The following is an 18,424-nucleotide window of genomic DNA, read 5'->3' on the forward strand; positions in this document are numbered from 1 at the left end:
TTAACACCTGTCTCTCCCTTTTAGCTGCAGCTAGTTCAGAATTGACACTGTGAATCATGCTCTTAAAGCTGTCCAACCAGTCAGGTGCCTGTGAGCTGGGCCCTTGAGGAGACAAGGAACATTGCTCACACATGAGAGACCCCGCGGAAGATGGGGTAGAAACACAAGCAGCACACATAACAAAGTCTTCAGACGGGATGCAGTCAGTTTACCTCCAATCAAAATCCCGACAATCAAAATCCCGACACCAATTGACCGATGGTCAAATTCCCGACATGGACAAAATACCGACATTTAAAATACCGACAAGGTCAAAATACCGACATGTAAAATGCCGACGGGTCAAAATACCGACCTGAGTTTTTCATGATTTTTTCCATTGAAACCGACTTGTTCATACTTTACTATCCCAGTGGACCTGGAGGGGGAATATAATAGTGTGCCGAGCGCAGCGAGGTACCGTGCCCGGTACACTTTATATGGTGTCCATATTGACTTATGTCGACATACACACAAAAACCAACAAAAAAATGCATGTCGGTATTTTGAGCTGTCGACATTTTACATGTTGGTATTTTGACCTTGTCGGTATTTTGTCCATGTCGGGATTTTGACCTTGTCGGGATTTTGACCATCGGTCAATTGGTGTCGGGATTTTGAACGTCGGCATTTTGATTGGAGGTATTTCATACCGATCCCCTTCAAACATTATACAGTAAACAACAGCGCAGCCCTATGCCCAACACCTAGAGAGCCCTTTGGAGTGACACTGAGGAGCGGACCAGCACACAAAACACAGCAGCATAATGGCCCTCATTCCGAGTTATTCGCTCGTTATTTTTTTTTCGCAACGGTGCGATTAGTTGCTAATGCGCATGCGCAATGGCCCTCATTCCCAGTTGTTCGCTCGCAAGCTGCTTTTAGCAGCATTGCACACGCTAAGCCGCCGCCTACTGGGAGTGAATCTTAGCTTAGCAAAATTGCGAACGAAAGATTCTCAAAATTGCGAATAGAAAATTCTTAGCAGTTTCTGAGTAGCTCGATACTTACTCTGCTACTGCGATCAGTTCAGTCAGTTTCGTTCCTGGTTTGACGTCACAAACACACCCAGCGTTCGCACAGACACTCCCCCGTTTCTCCAGCCACTCCCGCGTTTTTCCCAGAAACGGCAGCGTTTTTTCACACACTCCCATAAAACGGCCAGTTTCCGCCCAGAAACACCCACTTCCTGTCAATCACACTACGATCACCAGAACGAAGAAAAAACCTCGTAATGCCGTGAGTAAAATACCTAACTTAATAGCAAATTTACTTGGCGCAGTCGCACTGCGGACATTGCGCATGCGCATTAGCGACTAATCGCTCCGTTGCGGAAAAAAAATAACGAGCGATCAACTCGGAATGACCACCAATGTTCGCACCGCGCCTGCGCCAAGTAAATTTGCTAAGAAGTTTGGAATTTTACTCACAGCTTTATGAAGAAATGTCTTCATTCTGGTGATCGGAGTGTGATTGACAAGAAGTGGGTGTTTCTGGGCGGAAACTGGCCGTTTTATGGGTGTGTGCGAAAAAACGCTTGCGTTTCTGGGAAAAACGCGGGAGTGTCTGAAGAAACGGGGGAGTGTCTGGGCGAACGCTGGGTGTGTTTGTGACGTCAAACCAGGAACGAAACTGACTGAACTGATCGCAGTGGCAGAGTAAGTCCCGAGCTACTCAGAAACTGCAAAGAAATTTCTATTCGCAATTCTGCTAATCTTGCGTTCGCAATTCTGCTATGCTAAGATTCACTCCCAGTAGGCGGCGGCTTAGCGTGTGCAATGCTGCTAAAAGCAGCTAGCGAGCGAACAACTCGGAATGAGGGCCAATGTGTGAAAATAAGTGTATGTAAAATCAGTGCAGCTGTGTTACACACATGCTCCCCCTGTCTGTGACCCCCTGGTACCAGTTCAGACAGTCTGTAACAGCGTGGGTCCTGGAGGAGCAGCGTGCATGCAGCCTTCAGGTTCCGCAGCAGCAGAAAAATGGCGCCGTCCCACGCCGGGAAGCCCCGCCGCCAAACTACCGAGGACCCGCTAACCGGGCCCCCAGTGTAACACTCACCGCACCTGGTCTTCGGCATCTCTTAGAGGGTGGCAGCTATCTACTGGTGTGGGCACAGTGTTTCCAGTATGCCACCGGTATCAAGAATGGCTTTGTCCTGAGTTAGTAGGGTACTTTTGCTGTGTCATGGGGTGATCACCCTATTTGGTGGTGTTGTATAATGTAGAGCATTGAGCAAATAACAAATCTGCTCTGGTTGCTGAGGAAATAAATGGCACAGAGAACAAAGACCGCAGTTTAACGGAGGACTCTGGCTCAAATACCATCAGCAGGGCCTGGGAAGTTTCTCCCCTGGTGGTGAGAGTTATCAACACGTAAGAAGTCCCCTGTTTTTGGCATACCACTCTACATTATACAGCACCTCAAAATAGGGTGATCACCCCGGGACACAACAAAAGTACCCTACTAACTCAGGACAAAGCTGTTCTTGATACCGGTGGCATACTGGAAAAAGGCTCACAATTGTTTGAGTCATTGTACTGCTGCACCTCAGTGGGTGAGAATCTTGCTTTTTTACGAAATATAACAACCAGTGGTTGTAATTACTCTTTATAATGTGTGTGATTTTTAAAATTATTAAATATGTATCGAGTGCACAGGGCACACAGCCCTGGACGGCTGTGCCCCCCTCTGTCAGACCTGCCCTGCCCTAGATACGCCTCTGCAGGGGCAGCCCGGCAGCAGTGATGGACTGCCGCAGCTGCCCCTGAACCTCATCACGACTCCTGCTCCTCTGCCGCCTCTGCCGGGGATCCTGGGCTGCCCACCCCACCGCATTATGCCAGGTGATCGCGGTTGGGGGATATAGTTATTACGGGGGGTGGGGGGAGATCTTCCTCCCAGCTCCTGCTGGAGCTCTGCCGCTGACGGGTCCCGGTGTGACAGGGGCAGCCTGCCGCAGCTGCCCCTGGTTTCCCTCCGGCTCCACCGCCACTGCTGTCGGATCCCGGTGTCAATGGGGCAGCCGGGCAGCAGTGAAGTACTACCGCCGCTGCCCCTGGTTCTTCTCCTGTCGCTGCAGCAAATTGACAGGGACAGCCCGGCAGCAGTGATGGACTGCCGCAGCTGCCCCTGAACCTCATCACGGCTCCTGCTCCACTGCCGCCTCTGCCGGGGATCCTGGACTGCCCACCCCCCTGTATAACATAAACACAATTCCCCTAACACACTAGAATTTGAGTTAGCGGGCAGGAGTCGGCCATGATGGTGCACCCAAGTGAAGCCACTGTAAACCCCCTGCAGGTGGCTATGTACTGCGCAGGCGCAACAAATTTAAATTCCCTATCTCTATAATGGGGCATAGTTTACTAAATTTAAAAAAATCTGTAACTTTCTGAAAGACCACAACCCCAAAAGGCACTACACTGGGACAAGATCTATCTAATAAAACAAACCCCAAGTCTCAATTCGTCCTCTATCCTGAGTTATGCCTTCCCAAAAAACTTTCCATACACTATATGGGAAAACCATCCTCAAAAGCCAAACAGGAAGTCGCAGAAAAAAACTGACAGTTGAAACTTTAGGTTACTCCCAATTCCTAATTTTTTATTATTTTGCCCTAAAATTTGGCATGCAGCTCCGGGTGACGATTCTACGCGTCCATGCCAAATTTCAGCTCAGTACATCCAATCACTTTTGAGGTGTAGCCCCTCAAACACCATGACCCCATCTCAGAAGTTCCCTATGGGAGAATTCCGTTTGTTCGATTCAGCCTTATTATAGGGGCACGACCGTGCCCTTATAATATATATATATATATATATACACATATATATATATATATTTCTCTAACGTCCTTGAGGATGCTGGGACTCCGTAAGGACCATGGGGAATACTAGAGATGAGCGGGTTCGGTTTCTCTGAATCCGAACCCGCACGAACTTCATGTTTTTTTTCACGGGTCCGAGCGACTCGGATCTTCCCGCCTTGCTCGGTTAACCCGAGCGCGCCCGAACGTCGTCATGACGCTGTCGGATTCTCGCGAGACTCGGATTCTATATAAGGAGCCGCGCGTCGCCGCCATTTTCACACGTGCATTGAGATTGATAGGGAGAGGACGTGGCTGGCGTCCTCTCCATTTAGATTAGGAGAGAGAGAGAGATTGACCTGAGGCTGATACTGTAGAAGAGAGTGCAGAGTTTAGTGACTGACCACAGTGACCACCAGCAGTGCAGTTGTTTTATTTAATATATCCGTTCTCTGCCTGAAAAAAACGGTACACACAGTGACTCAGTCACATACCATATCTGTGTGCACTGCTCAGCCCAGTGTGCTGCATGCCTGCATCATCTATGTATATATTATATATCTGACTGTGCTCAGCTCACACAGCTTATAATTGTGGGGGAGACTGGGGAGCACTGCAGTGCCAGTTATAGGTTATAGCAGGAGCCAGGAGTACAAGACAGTCACATACCATATCTGTGTGCACTGCTCAGCCCAGTGTGCTGCATCATCTATGTATATATTATATATCTGACTGTGCTCAGCTCACACAGCTTATAATTGTGGGGGAGACTGGGGAGCACTGCAGTGCCAGTTATAGGTTATAGCAGGAGCCAGGAGTACATATTATATTAAAATTAAACAGTGCACACTTTTGCTGCAGGAGTGCCACTGCCAGTGTGACTGACCAGTGACCTGACCACACTGACCACCAGTATAGTTAGTAGTATACTATATTGTGATTGCCTGAAAAAGTTAAACACTCGTCGTGTGACTTCACTTGTGTGGTGTTTTTTTTTTTTATTCTATAAAAAACTCATTTTGCTGACAGACCGTGTCCAGCAGGTCCGTCATTATATAATATATATACCTGTCCGGCTGCAGTAGTGATATATATATATTTTTTATATCATTATTTATCATCCAGTCGCAGCAGACACAGTACGGTAGTTCACAGCTGTAGCTACCTCTGTGTCGGCACTCGGCAGTCCATCCATAATTGTATACCACCTACCCGTGTTTTTTTTTTCTTTCTTCTTTATACATACATACTACTACATCTCTTTATCAACCAGTCTATATTAGCAGCAGACACAGTACAGTACGGTAGTTTACGGCTGTGGCTACCTCTGTGTCGGCACTCGGCAGTCCGTCCATAATTGTATACCACCTAACCGTGGTTATTTTTTCTTTCTTCTTTATACATACATACTACGACATCTCTTTATCAACCAGTCTATATTAGCAGCAGACACAGTACAGTACGGTAGTTCACGGCTGTGGCTACCTCTGTGTCGGCACTCGGCAGTCCGTCCATAATTGTATACCACCTAACCGTGGTTTTTTTTTCTTTCTTCTTCATACATACATACTACGACATCTCTTTATCAACCAGTCTATATTAGCAGCAGACACAGTACAGTACGGTAGTTCACGGCTGTGGCTACCTCTGTGTCGGCACTCGGCAGTCCGTCCATAATTGTATACCACCTAACCGTGGTTTTTTTTTCTTTCTTCTTTATACATACATACTACGACATCTCTTTATCAACCAGTCTATATTAGCAGCAGACACAGTACAGTACGGTAGTTCACGGCTGTGGCTACCTCTGTGTCGGCACTCGGCAGTCCGTCCATAATTGTATACCACCTACCCGTGGTTTTTTTTTCTTTCTTCTTTATACATACATACTACTACATCTCTTTATCAACCAGTCTATATTAGCAGCAGACACAGTACAGTACGGTAGTTCACGGCTGTGGCTACCTCTGTGTCGGCACTCGGCAGTCCGTCCATAATTGTATACTAGTATCCATCCATCTCCATTGTTTACCTGAGGTGCCTTTTAGTTGTGCCTATTAAAATATGGAGAACAAAAATGTTGAGGTTCCAAAATTAGGGAAAGATCAAGATCCACTTCCACCTCGTGCTGAAGCTGCTGCCACTAGTCATGGCCGAGACGATGAAATGCCAGCAATAAATACCGATGAAATACCGGTGTTTGTGTCGGCCACTAGGGTCGCTTATCTTACTCACACAGTCAGCTACCTCATTGCGCCTCTTTTTTTCTTTGCGTCATGTGCTGATTGGGGAGGGTTTTTTGGAAGGGACATCCTGCGTGACACTGCAGTGCCACTCCTAGATGGGCCAGGTGTTTGTGTCGGCCACTAGTGTCGCTTAGCTTAGTCATCCAGCGACCTTGGTGCAAATTTTAGGACTAAAAATAATATTGTGAGGTGTGAGGTATTCAGAATAGACTGAAAATGAGTGGAAATTATGGTTTTTGAGGTTAATAATAATATGGGATCAAAATGACCCCCAAATTCTATGATTTAAGCTGTTTTTTAGTGTTTTTTGAAAAAAACACCCGAATCCAAAACACACCCGAATCCGACAAAAAAAATTCGGTGAGGTTTTGCCAAAACGCGGTCGAACCCAAAACACGGCCGCGGAACCGAAACCAAAACACAAAACCCGAAAAATTTCAGGCGCTCATCTCTAGAATAGACGGGCTCCGCAGGAGATAGGGCACTTTAAGAAAGCTTTGGATTCTGGGTGTGCACTGGCTCCTCCCTCTATGCCCCTCCTCCAGACCTAAGTTTTACACTGTGCCCAGAGCAAGATGGGTGCACTGCAGAGAGCTCTCCAGAGTTCTCTGCCTAGAAGCATTTTTTGTTTGAATTTTTTCTTTCTACTTTTACTACTTTTTCACAGGGAGCACTGCTGGTAACAGGCTCCCTGCATCGAGGGACTGAGGAGAGAGGAGCAGACCTTCTTGTCAAAGATAGGCTCTGCTTCTTCGGCTACTGGACACCATTAGCTCCAGAGGGGGTGAACGCAGGTTCTTACTGGGCGTCCACCCCCGGAGCCGCGCCGCCGTTCTCCTCACAGAGCTATAAGTACAGAAGACAGAAGTCGTCAGGCGGCAGAAGCCTTCAGCTTCACTGAGGTAACGCACAGCACTGCAGCTGTGCGTCATTGCTCCCATACACCTCACATACTCCGGTCACTGTAAGGGTGCAGGGCGCAGGAAGGGGGGGGGGGCGCCCTGGGCAGCAATATAATCCTCTGCATGGCAAAAAGACTATATACATGTACTGGTGGGCTCTGTACATGTATATAAAAGAGCCCCCGCCATATTTCACTAAGTTTGAGTGGGACAGAAGCCTGCCGCCGAGGGGGCGGGGCTTCTCCCTCAGCACTCACCAGCGCCATTTTCTCTCCACAGCACTGGTGAGAGGAAGCTCCCCGGACTCTCCCCTGCTTACACACGGTGAAAGGGTGCTTAAAAGAGAGGGAGGGGGGGCACATAATTGGCGGTTTACATATTACACAGCGCTGCTGGGGAAAAACATTTTGTGTTGGTCTCCAGGGTTATTGCGCTGGGGTGTGTGCTGGCATACTCTCTCTCTGTCTCTCCAAAGGGCCTTGACAGGGATACTGTCTTCAGGAAAGGGGTTCCGTGTGTGTGTGTGTGTGTGTGTGTGTGTGTGTGAAGTGTGTCGGTACGCGTGTGTCGACATGTTTGACGAGGAAGGCTCGCTTAATGTGGAGGGGGAGTGCTTGAATGTCAGGTCACCGTCGGCAACGCCGACACCGGAATGGGTGGATATGCTGAATGTCTTGAATGCAAATGTCAATCTATTGCATAAAAGATTAGACAAAGCAGAAGCTAGGGATCAGTCAGGTAGCCAGTCCATGCCTGTCCCTGGGGCGCCAGGTCCTTCTGGGTCTCAGAAGCGCACCATATCCCAGATCGATGACACAGATACCGACACAGATACTGACTCTAGTGTCGACTATGAAGATGCAAAATTACAGCCAAAGGTGGCTAAGGGTATACGGTACATGATTATTGCCATTAAAGTGGTTTTGCATATTACTGAGGAACCCCCTGTCCCTGACACGAGGGTACACATGTATAAAGGGAAAAAGCCTGAAGTCACTTTTCCATCCTCATTTGAATTAAGTGACTTGTGCGAAAAGGCTTGGGAATCTCCGGATAGGAGACCACAAGTTCCCAAAAGGATTCTCATGGCGTATCCTTTTCCACAAACTGACAGGATACGCTGGGAATCTTCGCCAAAAGTTGACAAGGCGCTGACACGTTTGTCCAAAAAGGTGGCACTGGCTTCTCAGGATACGGCTTCCCTCAAGGAACCTGCTGATCGCAGGCAGGAAATTACCTTAAAGCACATTTACAATCATTCCGGTACTATTGCTCGACCGGCTATGACGTCGGCCTGGGTTTGTAGTGCGGTTGTGGCATGGGCAGATTCCTTATCTACGGAAATTGACACCTTAGATAGGGATGCCATTCAAATGACCATATAGCATATTAGAGATGCTGCCTTGTATATGAGGGATGCTCAGAGAGACATTTGTTTATTAAGCTCCAGAATAAATGCTATGTCTATTTCTGCTAGGCGGCTCTTGTGGACCCGACAGTGGACGGGAGATGCCGATTCAAAGCGGCATATGAAGTCCTTGCCTTACAAAGGGGTGGAGTTGTTTGGAGACGGCCTCTCGGATCTTGTCTCTACGGCTACGGCTGGTAAGTCAAATTTCTTACCTTATGTCCCCCCGCAACATACAAAAAAGGCACCTCATTATCAAATGCAGTCCTTTCGTTCCAATAAAAACAAGAAGGTACGTGGATCATCCTTTGTTGCCAGAGGCAGGGAAAAAAAGCTGCACACAGCTAGTTCCCAAGAGCAGAAGTCCTCCCCTGCGTCTGCAAAGTCCACCGCATGACGCTGGGGCTTTCCGGGGGGAGGCAGATCTGGTGGGGGCTCGTCTTCGATTTTTCAGCCACGTCTGGGTTGACTCGCAGGTGGATCCCTGGGCATTAGAGATTGTTTCCCAGGGATACAGGCTGGAATTCGAAGACTTGCCTCCTCGCCGATTTTTCAAATCGGCTCTGCCGGCTTCCCCGTCAGAGAGGGAGCTAGTGTTGGCAGCAATCCAAAAATTGTATATTCTACAGGTGATTGTCACAGTTCCTCATCTCCAGCAAGGAGAGGGATATTACTCAACCCTGTTTGTGGTCCCGAAACCGGACGGTTCGGTCAGACCCATTTTAAACCTGAAATCTCTGAACCTGTACTTGAAGAGGTTCAAGTTCAAAATGGAATCACTCAGGACGGTCATCGCCAGCCTGGAGAAGGGGGATTGGATGGTGTCCCTGGACATAAAGGATGCTTACCTTCATGTTCCGATATTCCCCCCGCATCAGGCGTTCCTGAGGTTTGCAGTGCAGGACTGTCACTACCAATTTCAGATGTTGCCATTTGGGCTTTCCACGGCCCCGAGAATTTTCACCAAGGTAATGGCGGAAATGATGGTGCTCCTGCGCAGGCAGGGGGTCACAATTATCCCATACTTGGACGATCTCCTCATAAAGGCGAGATCTCGGGAGAAGTTGCTGGACAGCGTGTCTCTGTCCATGAAGACGCTGCAGTTACACGGCTGGATTCTCAATATACCGAAGTCACAGCTAGTCTGACCTTTTTGGGCCTGATTCTAGACTCGGACCAGAAAAAGGTTTTTCTTCCGATCAAAAAGGTTCAGGAGCTCATAGCCCTGGTTAGGAACCTATTAAAACCAAAGAAGGTTTCAGTGCATCATTGCACGCGGGTCCTGGGGAAGATGGTGTCTTCATACGAGGCAATCCCTTTCAGCAGGTTCCATGCGAGGACTTTTCAATGGGACCTCTTGGACAAGTGGTCCGGGTCCCATTTACAAATGCATCAAAGGATCACCCTGTCTCCCAGGACCAGGGTATCTCTCCTGTGGTGGCTGCACAGTGCTCACCTACTGGAGGGTCGCAGGTTCGGCATTCAGGACTGGGTCCTGGTGACTACGGACGCAAGCCTCCGAGGCTGGGGAGCAGTCACACTGGGAAGAAATTTCCAAGGTCTCTGGTCAAATCTAGAGACTTGTCTCCACATCAATGTCCTGGAGTTGAGGGCCATATACAACGCCCTGCGTCAAGCGGAGAAATTACTTCGGGAAAAACCGGTTCTGATTCAGTCAGACAATATCACGGCAGTGGCTCATATAAACCGCCAAGGCGGAACAAGGAGCAGAGTGGCCATGGCGGAAGCGACCAGGATCCTACGCTGGGCAGAAGGCCATGTAAGCGCGCTGTCAGCAGTGTTCATCCCGGGGGTGGACAACTGGGAGGCGGACTTCCTCAGCAGGCACGACCTGCATCCGGGAGAGTGGGGACTTCATCAAGAAGTCTTCGCACAGATCACGGATCGGTGGGGACTGCCTCAAATAGACATGATGGCATCCTGTCTCAACAAAAAGCTAAGGCGGTACTGCGCCAGGTCAAGGGACCCTCAGGCAGTAGCGGTAGACGCTCTGGTGACACCTTGGGTGTTCAGATCGGTCTATGTGTTTCCTCCTCTTCCTCTCATACCCAAAGTGTTGAGAATAATAAGAATAAGCAGGGTCAGAACAATCCTCATTGTTCCAGATTGGCCACGGAGGACTTGGTATCCGGAGCTGCAAGAGTTGCTCACAGAAGATCCGTGGCCTCTTCCTCTAAGGCAGGACCTGCTGCGGCAAGGGCCCTGTCTGTTCCAAGACTTACCGCGGCTGCGTTTGACGGCATGGAGGTTGAACCTCGGATCCTAGCGGAAAAAGGGATTCCGGAGGAGGTCATTCCTACCCTGATCAAGGCTAGAAAAGACGTGACGTTAAAACATTATCACCGTATATGGCGAAAATATGTTTCTTGGTGTGAGGCCAGAGCTGCTCCTACGGAGGAGTTCCATTTGGGCCGTCTGCTTCACTTCCTTCAAACAGGAGTGACTTTGGGCCTAAAATTAGGGTCCATAAAGGTCCAAATTTCGGCCTTATCCATTTTCTTTCAAAGAGAATTAGCCTCTCTTCCTGAAGTACAGACTTTTGTGAAGGGGGTGCTGCATATTCAGCCTCCCTTTGTGCCTCCGGTGGCGCCTTGGGATCTTAACGTGGTGTTGCGTTTCCTCAAGTCACCTTGGTTTGAACCACTCAAAACTGTGGAGTTGAAATACCTCACGTGGAAAGTGGTCATGTTGTTGGCGTTAGCTTCGGCTAGACGTGTTTCAGAATTGGCGGCTTTATCACATAAAAGCCCATACTTGGTTTTTCACGTGGATAGGGCAGAGTTGAGGACTCGTCCTCAATTTCTGCCAAAAGTGGTCTCATCTTTTCATATGAACCAACCTATTGTCGTGCCTGTGGCTACACGGGACTTGGAGGATTCTGAGTCCCTGGATGTGGTCAGGGCTTTGAAGATTTATGTGACCTGAACGGCTAGAGTCAGGAAGACTGAAGCTCTGTTTGTTCTGTATGCGGCCAACAAGGTTGGCGCTCCTGCTTCAAAGCAGACTATTGCTCGCTGGATCTGTAACACGATTCAGCAGGCGCATTCTACGGCAGGATTGCCGTTACCAAAATCGGTTAAGGCCCATTCCACTAGGAAAGTGGGCTCTTCTTGGGCGGCTGCCCGAGGGGTCTCTGCATTACAGTTGTGCCGAGCAGCTACTTGGTCGGGGTCTAACACCTTTGCAAAGTTCTATAAGTTTGATACCCTGGCTGAGGAGGACCTCCTGTTTGCTCAATCGGTGCTGCAGAGTCATCCGCACTCTCCCGCCCGTTTGGGAGCTTTGGTATAATCCCCATGGTCCTTACGGAGTCCCAGCGTCCTCAAGGACGTTAGAGAAAATAAGATTTTACTTACCGGTAAATCTATTTCTCGTAGTCCGTAGAGGATGCTGGGCGCCCGTCCCAAGTGCGGACTTCTTCTGCAAGACTTGTATATAGTTATTGCTTACTTAAGGGTTATGTTATAGTTTGTCGGTTGAACCGAGGCTATGTTGTTGTTCATACTGTTAACTGGGTAGTTTATCACCAGATACACATATGCCCCCAGCCCCAGCAGTGCTGCTTACCGCTGTTCACCGCCACCTGCTTGCTCTGCCGCCGCTCTGCTGAGAGGGTCCGGTCTCTGGCATCAGGGAAGGCGTAGTTCCTTGAGCCAGTCAGGAGCAGCCGCGATGTCTGACTCCTGCTACCCAGCGCCCTCCTCAGTGTGGCACCTTACTCAGCCGCATACACCAAGTATGCGTCGGGCCGGCTCTGAGCTTGACACAGGGACAAATCCAGAGGAAAATAACAGGGGAGGCACCATGATATTAATAACTGGATTTCTCCTTTCAGGATTCTAAGATTAAAGTTAATTTTTTTTATTTATTCTTTAAGTAGCTGTCTGTTTAGGAGGTAAAAGGCATACCTAAAAGTTCAGAGGGTGATCTCATATATGTGTTATCACTATATACCTTTCAAGATGATAATGCCCCCCCACACATACACACACACTCACATACACATACATGCATGCATACAGATACATACACAAATACTCACATACACTTTCTCACTCATTTTCCCTCAGGGTCTCCACTACTTATCATCTGGCTGGCCAGACCTGCAGCAGTTTGTCCCCCTCTGCTGTCTGGTCCGTGTAGCTCCGCCCCCTCAGCCCATGAAGCCCCCGCCCCCTTAGTTGCATCAAGCCCCGCCTCCTTTTCTTCTGTCAGATGTCTCAGTGGGGTAGGAGTCTGGCTGGAGGCTTCAAGCTGCCGATGCCTGGGCGCAGCAGCAGAGAGAGAGAGAGCGCCTCTCCAGCCTGGCGCCTACCTGCTCTGCATCCCTAACACCAGAAGCCGCATGGGGATGCTGGGCACCCACTGAGGTTATATTACCAGCGGGTGCTGGCACTTTCCTCTCAGCGGCAGCCGGAGCTCACTCCTGAGCTCCGACTTCTGGCTGTGTGCGGCTGTGCGACGCTATGGGAGAGACTTCATGACGTCTCTCCCATAGATCCGAGGAGCGTGCAGCCAGGTGGAGGTCAGCGGTCCGGAAGCAGGAGCGGGGTTGGTGAGTATTGTGTTTTGTGGGGGAGGTTTTGTATGTGAAGCAGCGCTACTAGGGGGCATAACTACAGGGGACAACTGTACTGGGGACAGCTTCTACTAGGGGCATCTGTACTGGGCATAACTACTGGGGGCATCTGTACTGGTGGCAGCTCTACTGGGGGCATCTGTACTGGGTGCATAACTACAGGGGGTATCTGTACTGCAGACATCTGTACTAAGGGCAGCTCTACTAGGGGCAGCTCTGCAGGGGACAGCTGTACTGGGGGCATAACTACAGGGGGTATCTCTTCTGGGGGCATAACTACAGGAGGCATCTGTACTAGAGGCAGCTTCTACTGGGGGCATAACTACAGGAGGCATCTGTACTGGGGGCAGCTTCTACTGGGGGCATAACTGCAGGGGGCATCTGTACTAGAGGCAGCTTCTACTGGGGGCATAACTACAGGAGGCATCTGTACTAGAGGCAGCTTCTACTGGGGGCATAACTACAGGAGGCATCTGTACTGGGGGCAGCTTCTACTGGGGGCATAACTACAGGAGGCATCTGTACTGGGGGCAGCTTCTACTGGGGGCATAACTGCAGGGGGCATCTTTACTGGGTGCATAACTACAGGGGGCCTCTGTACCGAGGGCAGCTCTACTAGGGGCAGCTCTACAGGGGGCATCTGTACTGGGGGGCATCTCTACAGAGGGCATCTGTACTGGGGGCATCTCTACAGGGGGCATAACTATGGGGGCATTATTACTGGGGGCAATACTACACGGGGCATTATCACTGGGGGCACTACTAATGAGTGCCTTGCATAGGGGGCACTTAACTTCACTCCTGGGGACATAAGGGGCACTACTACTGGGGGCACTGTATAAGGGGTACCAATACTATGGGCTTTGCATAAGTGGCACTACAACCGTGGGCACTACCACTAAAGTGGGCATTGCATAAGGGGCACTACTACTGAGGGCATTGTATAAGGGGTGCTACTGCTGTGGTCATGTTGGGTGACCACGCCCCTTTCTGTTTTGTGTCCCTTTTGTGACGCGCGTCTACGACGCCCGCGGGGAGGGGGGGGGGTTCCACCACCTCTCCAGGACCACTTTAAGCCCTGTGTATATATATATATATATATATATATGAAAGAGAAAAGAATTCTCGTGGGAGCCAATATGCCTTTTGTATGACAATAATTAAAAGTTTTTATTCATACAGAAACAAACGATATTTATCCTAAACGTTCGTCATTGATACAAAATTCTAAAAATTCAATAAAACAATGTTACAGTCTTATGCATAAACATATTCCAATTGATGTGAGGATTTTTACAGTCAGGTGATCACAGTCAGAGCTTGAAATAGATGTATCTCCAACCAGATGCTTGTAGAAAAGGATTAATTAACCTTAAAGCCTGGTCTGCGAGACATCCTTGAGCTCCTAGTCTGGGAACCACTGCATTAAAGTGGACCTGTAAGTGGAGAAGATCAGAGTACAAGATTGGCAACGTTCGACCGTCATCTGCTTCTGAAAGGGGATCACTGTATACGGGTCCATTTGGAGTTCAGGGAATAGCGCTGTTCAGGATTGGAAATTTTCCAAAGTCCTCTGTTTGGTGACGCTTATTGAAACAAAGGTGGACTATAGGGCTCCACCAACCCTGATGAGAATAGGGAATATAACATCACCTAACTTCAACCTAATTGTTATTTTTTGATTACGATGAAGTTTATTTAGATACCATATTTATTGAATCGAACATGTGATTGGATGTAACATTGGAAATTCTAACCTGTTCCAATCAGTGGTAATTACTTCTATTATAATAACTGATTGTAAACCCCTGATGAAGTCCTAACGGACGAAACGCGTTGGGTTTCGCGACATCGGGTTAATAAAGCCTTTTCTACAAGCATCTGGTTGGAGATACATCTATTTCAAATTCTGACTGTGATCACCTGACTGTAAAAATCCTCACATCAATTGGAATATGTTTATGCATAAGACTGTAACATTGTTTTATTTAATTTTTAGAATTTTGTATCAATGACGAACGTTTAGGATAAATATCGTTTGTTTCTGTATGAATAAAAACTTTTAATTATTGTCATACAAAAGGCATATTGGCTCCCACGAGAATTCTTTTCTCTTTCAAATCTACTTTTAATTGCTTATCTGACAGAGGGTATTTCTTAGTGGTTTGAGACTAGTGGTATAGCGCAGGAAATTAGGGTTGAATCTTTGTTTTGTGATAGATAGATAGATATATATATATATATATATATATATATAGATCTTGCTACAGGCAAGCAGGATTTTTGCCCAGGGCGCCACCTTCCGTAGGGCAAGATCCGCTACTGGTTCCACCCGCTGCTGTGTAAATGCTCGATGCTGTGAGGCGCGCACCGCACTGCATTGTGGGAGCGGCAAATAGAAGCTAGAGGTCATAATTGACCTCTAGTGTCTATGCGGTGCTATGGGAGGGACGTCACAGCAAACACTGTAGGGGGAAATCACCCCTAGCACCCCTAGGGTTGGGATAGCAGCACTGAGTATTTCAGGAGAAAACAAAACTATGAAAGGGCTGGAGCAATTTACACCAAACTTGGTACACATCTCCCTTACAATCTGGGAACAAACTCTGTGGGGGTTAGACACCCCTAGCACCCCTAGGGGTGGGACAGCAGCACAAAGTATGTCAGCTGACAGCATAACTGTGGAAGGCCTGGAGCAATTTACACCAAACTTGGTACACATCTGACTTACAATCTGGGAAGAAACTCTGTGGGGGTTAGACACCCCTAGTGCCCCTAGGGGTGGGACAGCAGCACAGAGTATTACAGGAGACAGCATAACTCCAGAATGCCTACACCAATTTACAGCAAACTACGTACACATATGACTTACAAGCTAGGAACAAACACTGCGGAGGTAAGACACCCCTAGCACTCCTAGGGTTGAGGTAGCAGCACAGAGTTTTTCAGCAGACAGCATAACTCTGGAATGCCTGGACCAATTTACACCAAACTTGCTACACATATGACTTACACTCTGGGAACAAACACTGTGGGGGTAACACACCACTAGCACCCCTAGGGGTGGGCCAGCAGCACAGACTATATCAGGACATGCATGATATGTAAGCGATGACAGGGCTGCATGTGATAGGGCCAGTGACATGATGTGAGGAGGGGAATGGAGCTAGCACGAACCCACACACTGATAGTTATATAGTGGAAGTAGCACAGTCCCCCAGCAGCACAGAGTATATCAGGAGATACATAATGGGGGTCATTCCGAGTTGATCGCTGGCTACCGTTGTTCACAGTGATCAGACTAAAAATCTGCATTTCTGCGCATGCGTATGCACCACAATGTGCACGCGCGACGTACGGGTACAAAGTCCTTTGTGGTTTTGCACAGGTCCTAGCGAAGCTTTCAGTCGCACGGCAGAACGCAGGAAGATTGACATGAAGTGGGCGTTTCTGGGTGGCAACCGACCGTTTTTAGGGAGTGCTTAGAAAAACGCAGGCGTGTCGGGGAAAACGCAGGCATGGCTGGGCGAGTGTGACGTCAAAAGCCATCCCTCCGTCGTTAGAATCAACGCACATGAAGAGTAACTACAGGGCTGGTCTTGTTTTGCACAAAATGATTTTGCAGGCACTGTGCTGCAAAAGCGTTCACACTTCTGCAAAGCGAAAATACACTCCCCAGTGGGCGGCGACAATGCGTTTGCACGGCTGCTAAAAGTAGCTAGTGAGTGATCAACTCGGAATGACCCCCAATGTGCTGTGCTATATAAGAACTGTGGAGTGTTTGGGGGAGGAGGATCTATCTAGGTACTTATCTAATATATAAAAGCAAAAAATTGTCCTTCTGTCTTGTTATATAAATCCACAGTTTACAAGCGAAGATCGTGAAATTTTACATACGAGCGTATTGTTATTTATACTGTGTGTTTAATATTAAAATTCACTTTTGTAAACAAACATTCTTAAAATCCCGGCCAACGCTGGGTACTCCACCTAGTGTGTGTGTGTGTGTGTGTGTGTGTGTGTGTGTGTGTGTGTGTGTGTGTGTCTGTGTATGTATGTATGGATGTGTATGTGTGTGTGTATATGTGTGTGTATGTATGTATGTTTGTATGTGTATATGTGTGTGTGTACATACACAGGGTATCCCGCACTCTCACCCAACCTAATCATCCGCTGGGGTGCCAAATTAGAGTCCAACCCAATCATGGGAAGGACCCATAGTACAGTACAGTGTTTTCCACCAACATTTCGGTCCCCATCTGGGACCTTTTTCAAGGTTTCGCAGCAATCCAGCAATAGCCGCAAGTGTAGATATGATATAGAAATGGAACTGGACTGAGAGGATGGGGACCGAAACGTTGGTGAGCAAAGTACTGTATACATCCGGAACTGTTTGAATTTGTTCAGTAAAAAACTTTTTTGTGAGTTGACTTCTAGTACTTTCCCCGTTGCCCTCCGCTTATTACTTATTACTTACTTATTACCCGGCGATGCATGGCATTAGTGATATAAACCATCCAATCCAGGGATAAAGAACAGGAACCTCCCCCCAGTAAATCCTTTGTTTGCCCCTGGGGTCCTCCGGTTCCATCAGCAGGCTTGCAGGTTTATTGTGAACACCAGTAAAAGTAGCAGCAGCGGTGACAATGGTAATAGATGCAGCAGTGGTGCAGCCATGTAGTTGTGGTAACAGATATTACACCTTGGCTATGATGAGCTTGGTGCTGTACATCTGTGCAGCACTGCGACACTCAGCACAGTGACATGCGCAGGGTCGCACATGTGCAGTGACTCTCCCGGGGACTATCTTGGAAAAGGTGCCTGGCCGGCTTTATTAAAGGAGATAGGAGACAACATACTGTAGGAGGAGCGCATTCTTCTCCAACAACACTGACGTATGGATTGCTGATTATCAGCCTAAACAGAGCTGGTCAATGACTGTGTGAAATCTCTGTACAGCGTAGTAGATACCTCTCCATGCCAGTTGATTTGCAGCTGAGGGCACCAGATTGTACGACTTGAAGAGGCCATTTACACAGGCAGCGCTTCTTGACTGATATAACCAAAGAACCAGTTATGAATGTGCATATAGATATACATGTCTCATTGTGTAAATCAGCCTATGCACTCCTATCACTCTCATACCTTCCCTTATGAGGGGTAGCAGTTGATTTACCGACGGACACAATACAGACGGTCATAATCCCGACAGCTATTGACTGACAGTCAAAATACTGACACGGTCAGAATACCGACATTCATTATGCCGACATGTTCAAAATGCCGATTCAGTCAGCATACAGACATGTCAAAATGCCGACATCCATTTTTTTAAGGATTCTTTGCCCCCAAACAGACTTGTTCATGCTTTACTATCCCAGTGGACCTGGAGGGGGAATATAATAGTGTGCCGAGCGCAGC

The 18,424-nt window shown here is 48.2% G+C and overlaps 1 protein-coding gene across 7 annotated transcripts in view; it reads left to right on the forward strand.

The window, feature by feature from the left end:
• Positions 1-18,424, forward strand: part of NUDT8 (nudix hydrolase 8) — a 165,402-nt gene that overhangs the window by 66,552 nt on the left and 80,426 nt on the right. The window lies entirely within an intron of this gene.

The sequence above is a fragment of the Pseudophryne corroboree genome, chromosome 3, assembly GCF_028390025.1.
Source record: "Pseudophryne corroboree isolate aPseCor3 chromosome 3, aPseCor3.hap2, whole genome shotgun sequence".
In the NCBI taxonomy this organism is placed as follows: Eukaryota; Metazoa; Chordata; class Amphibia; order Anura; family Myobatrachidae; genus Pseudophryne; species Pseudophryne corroboree.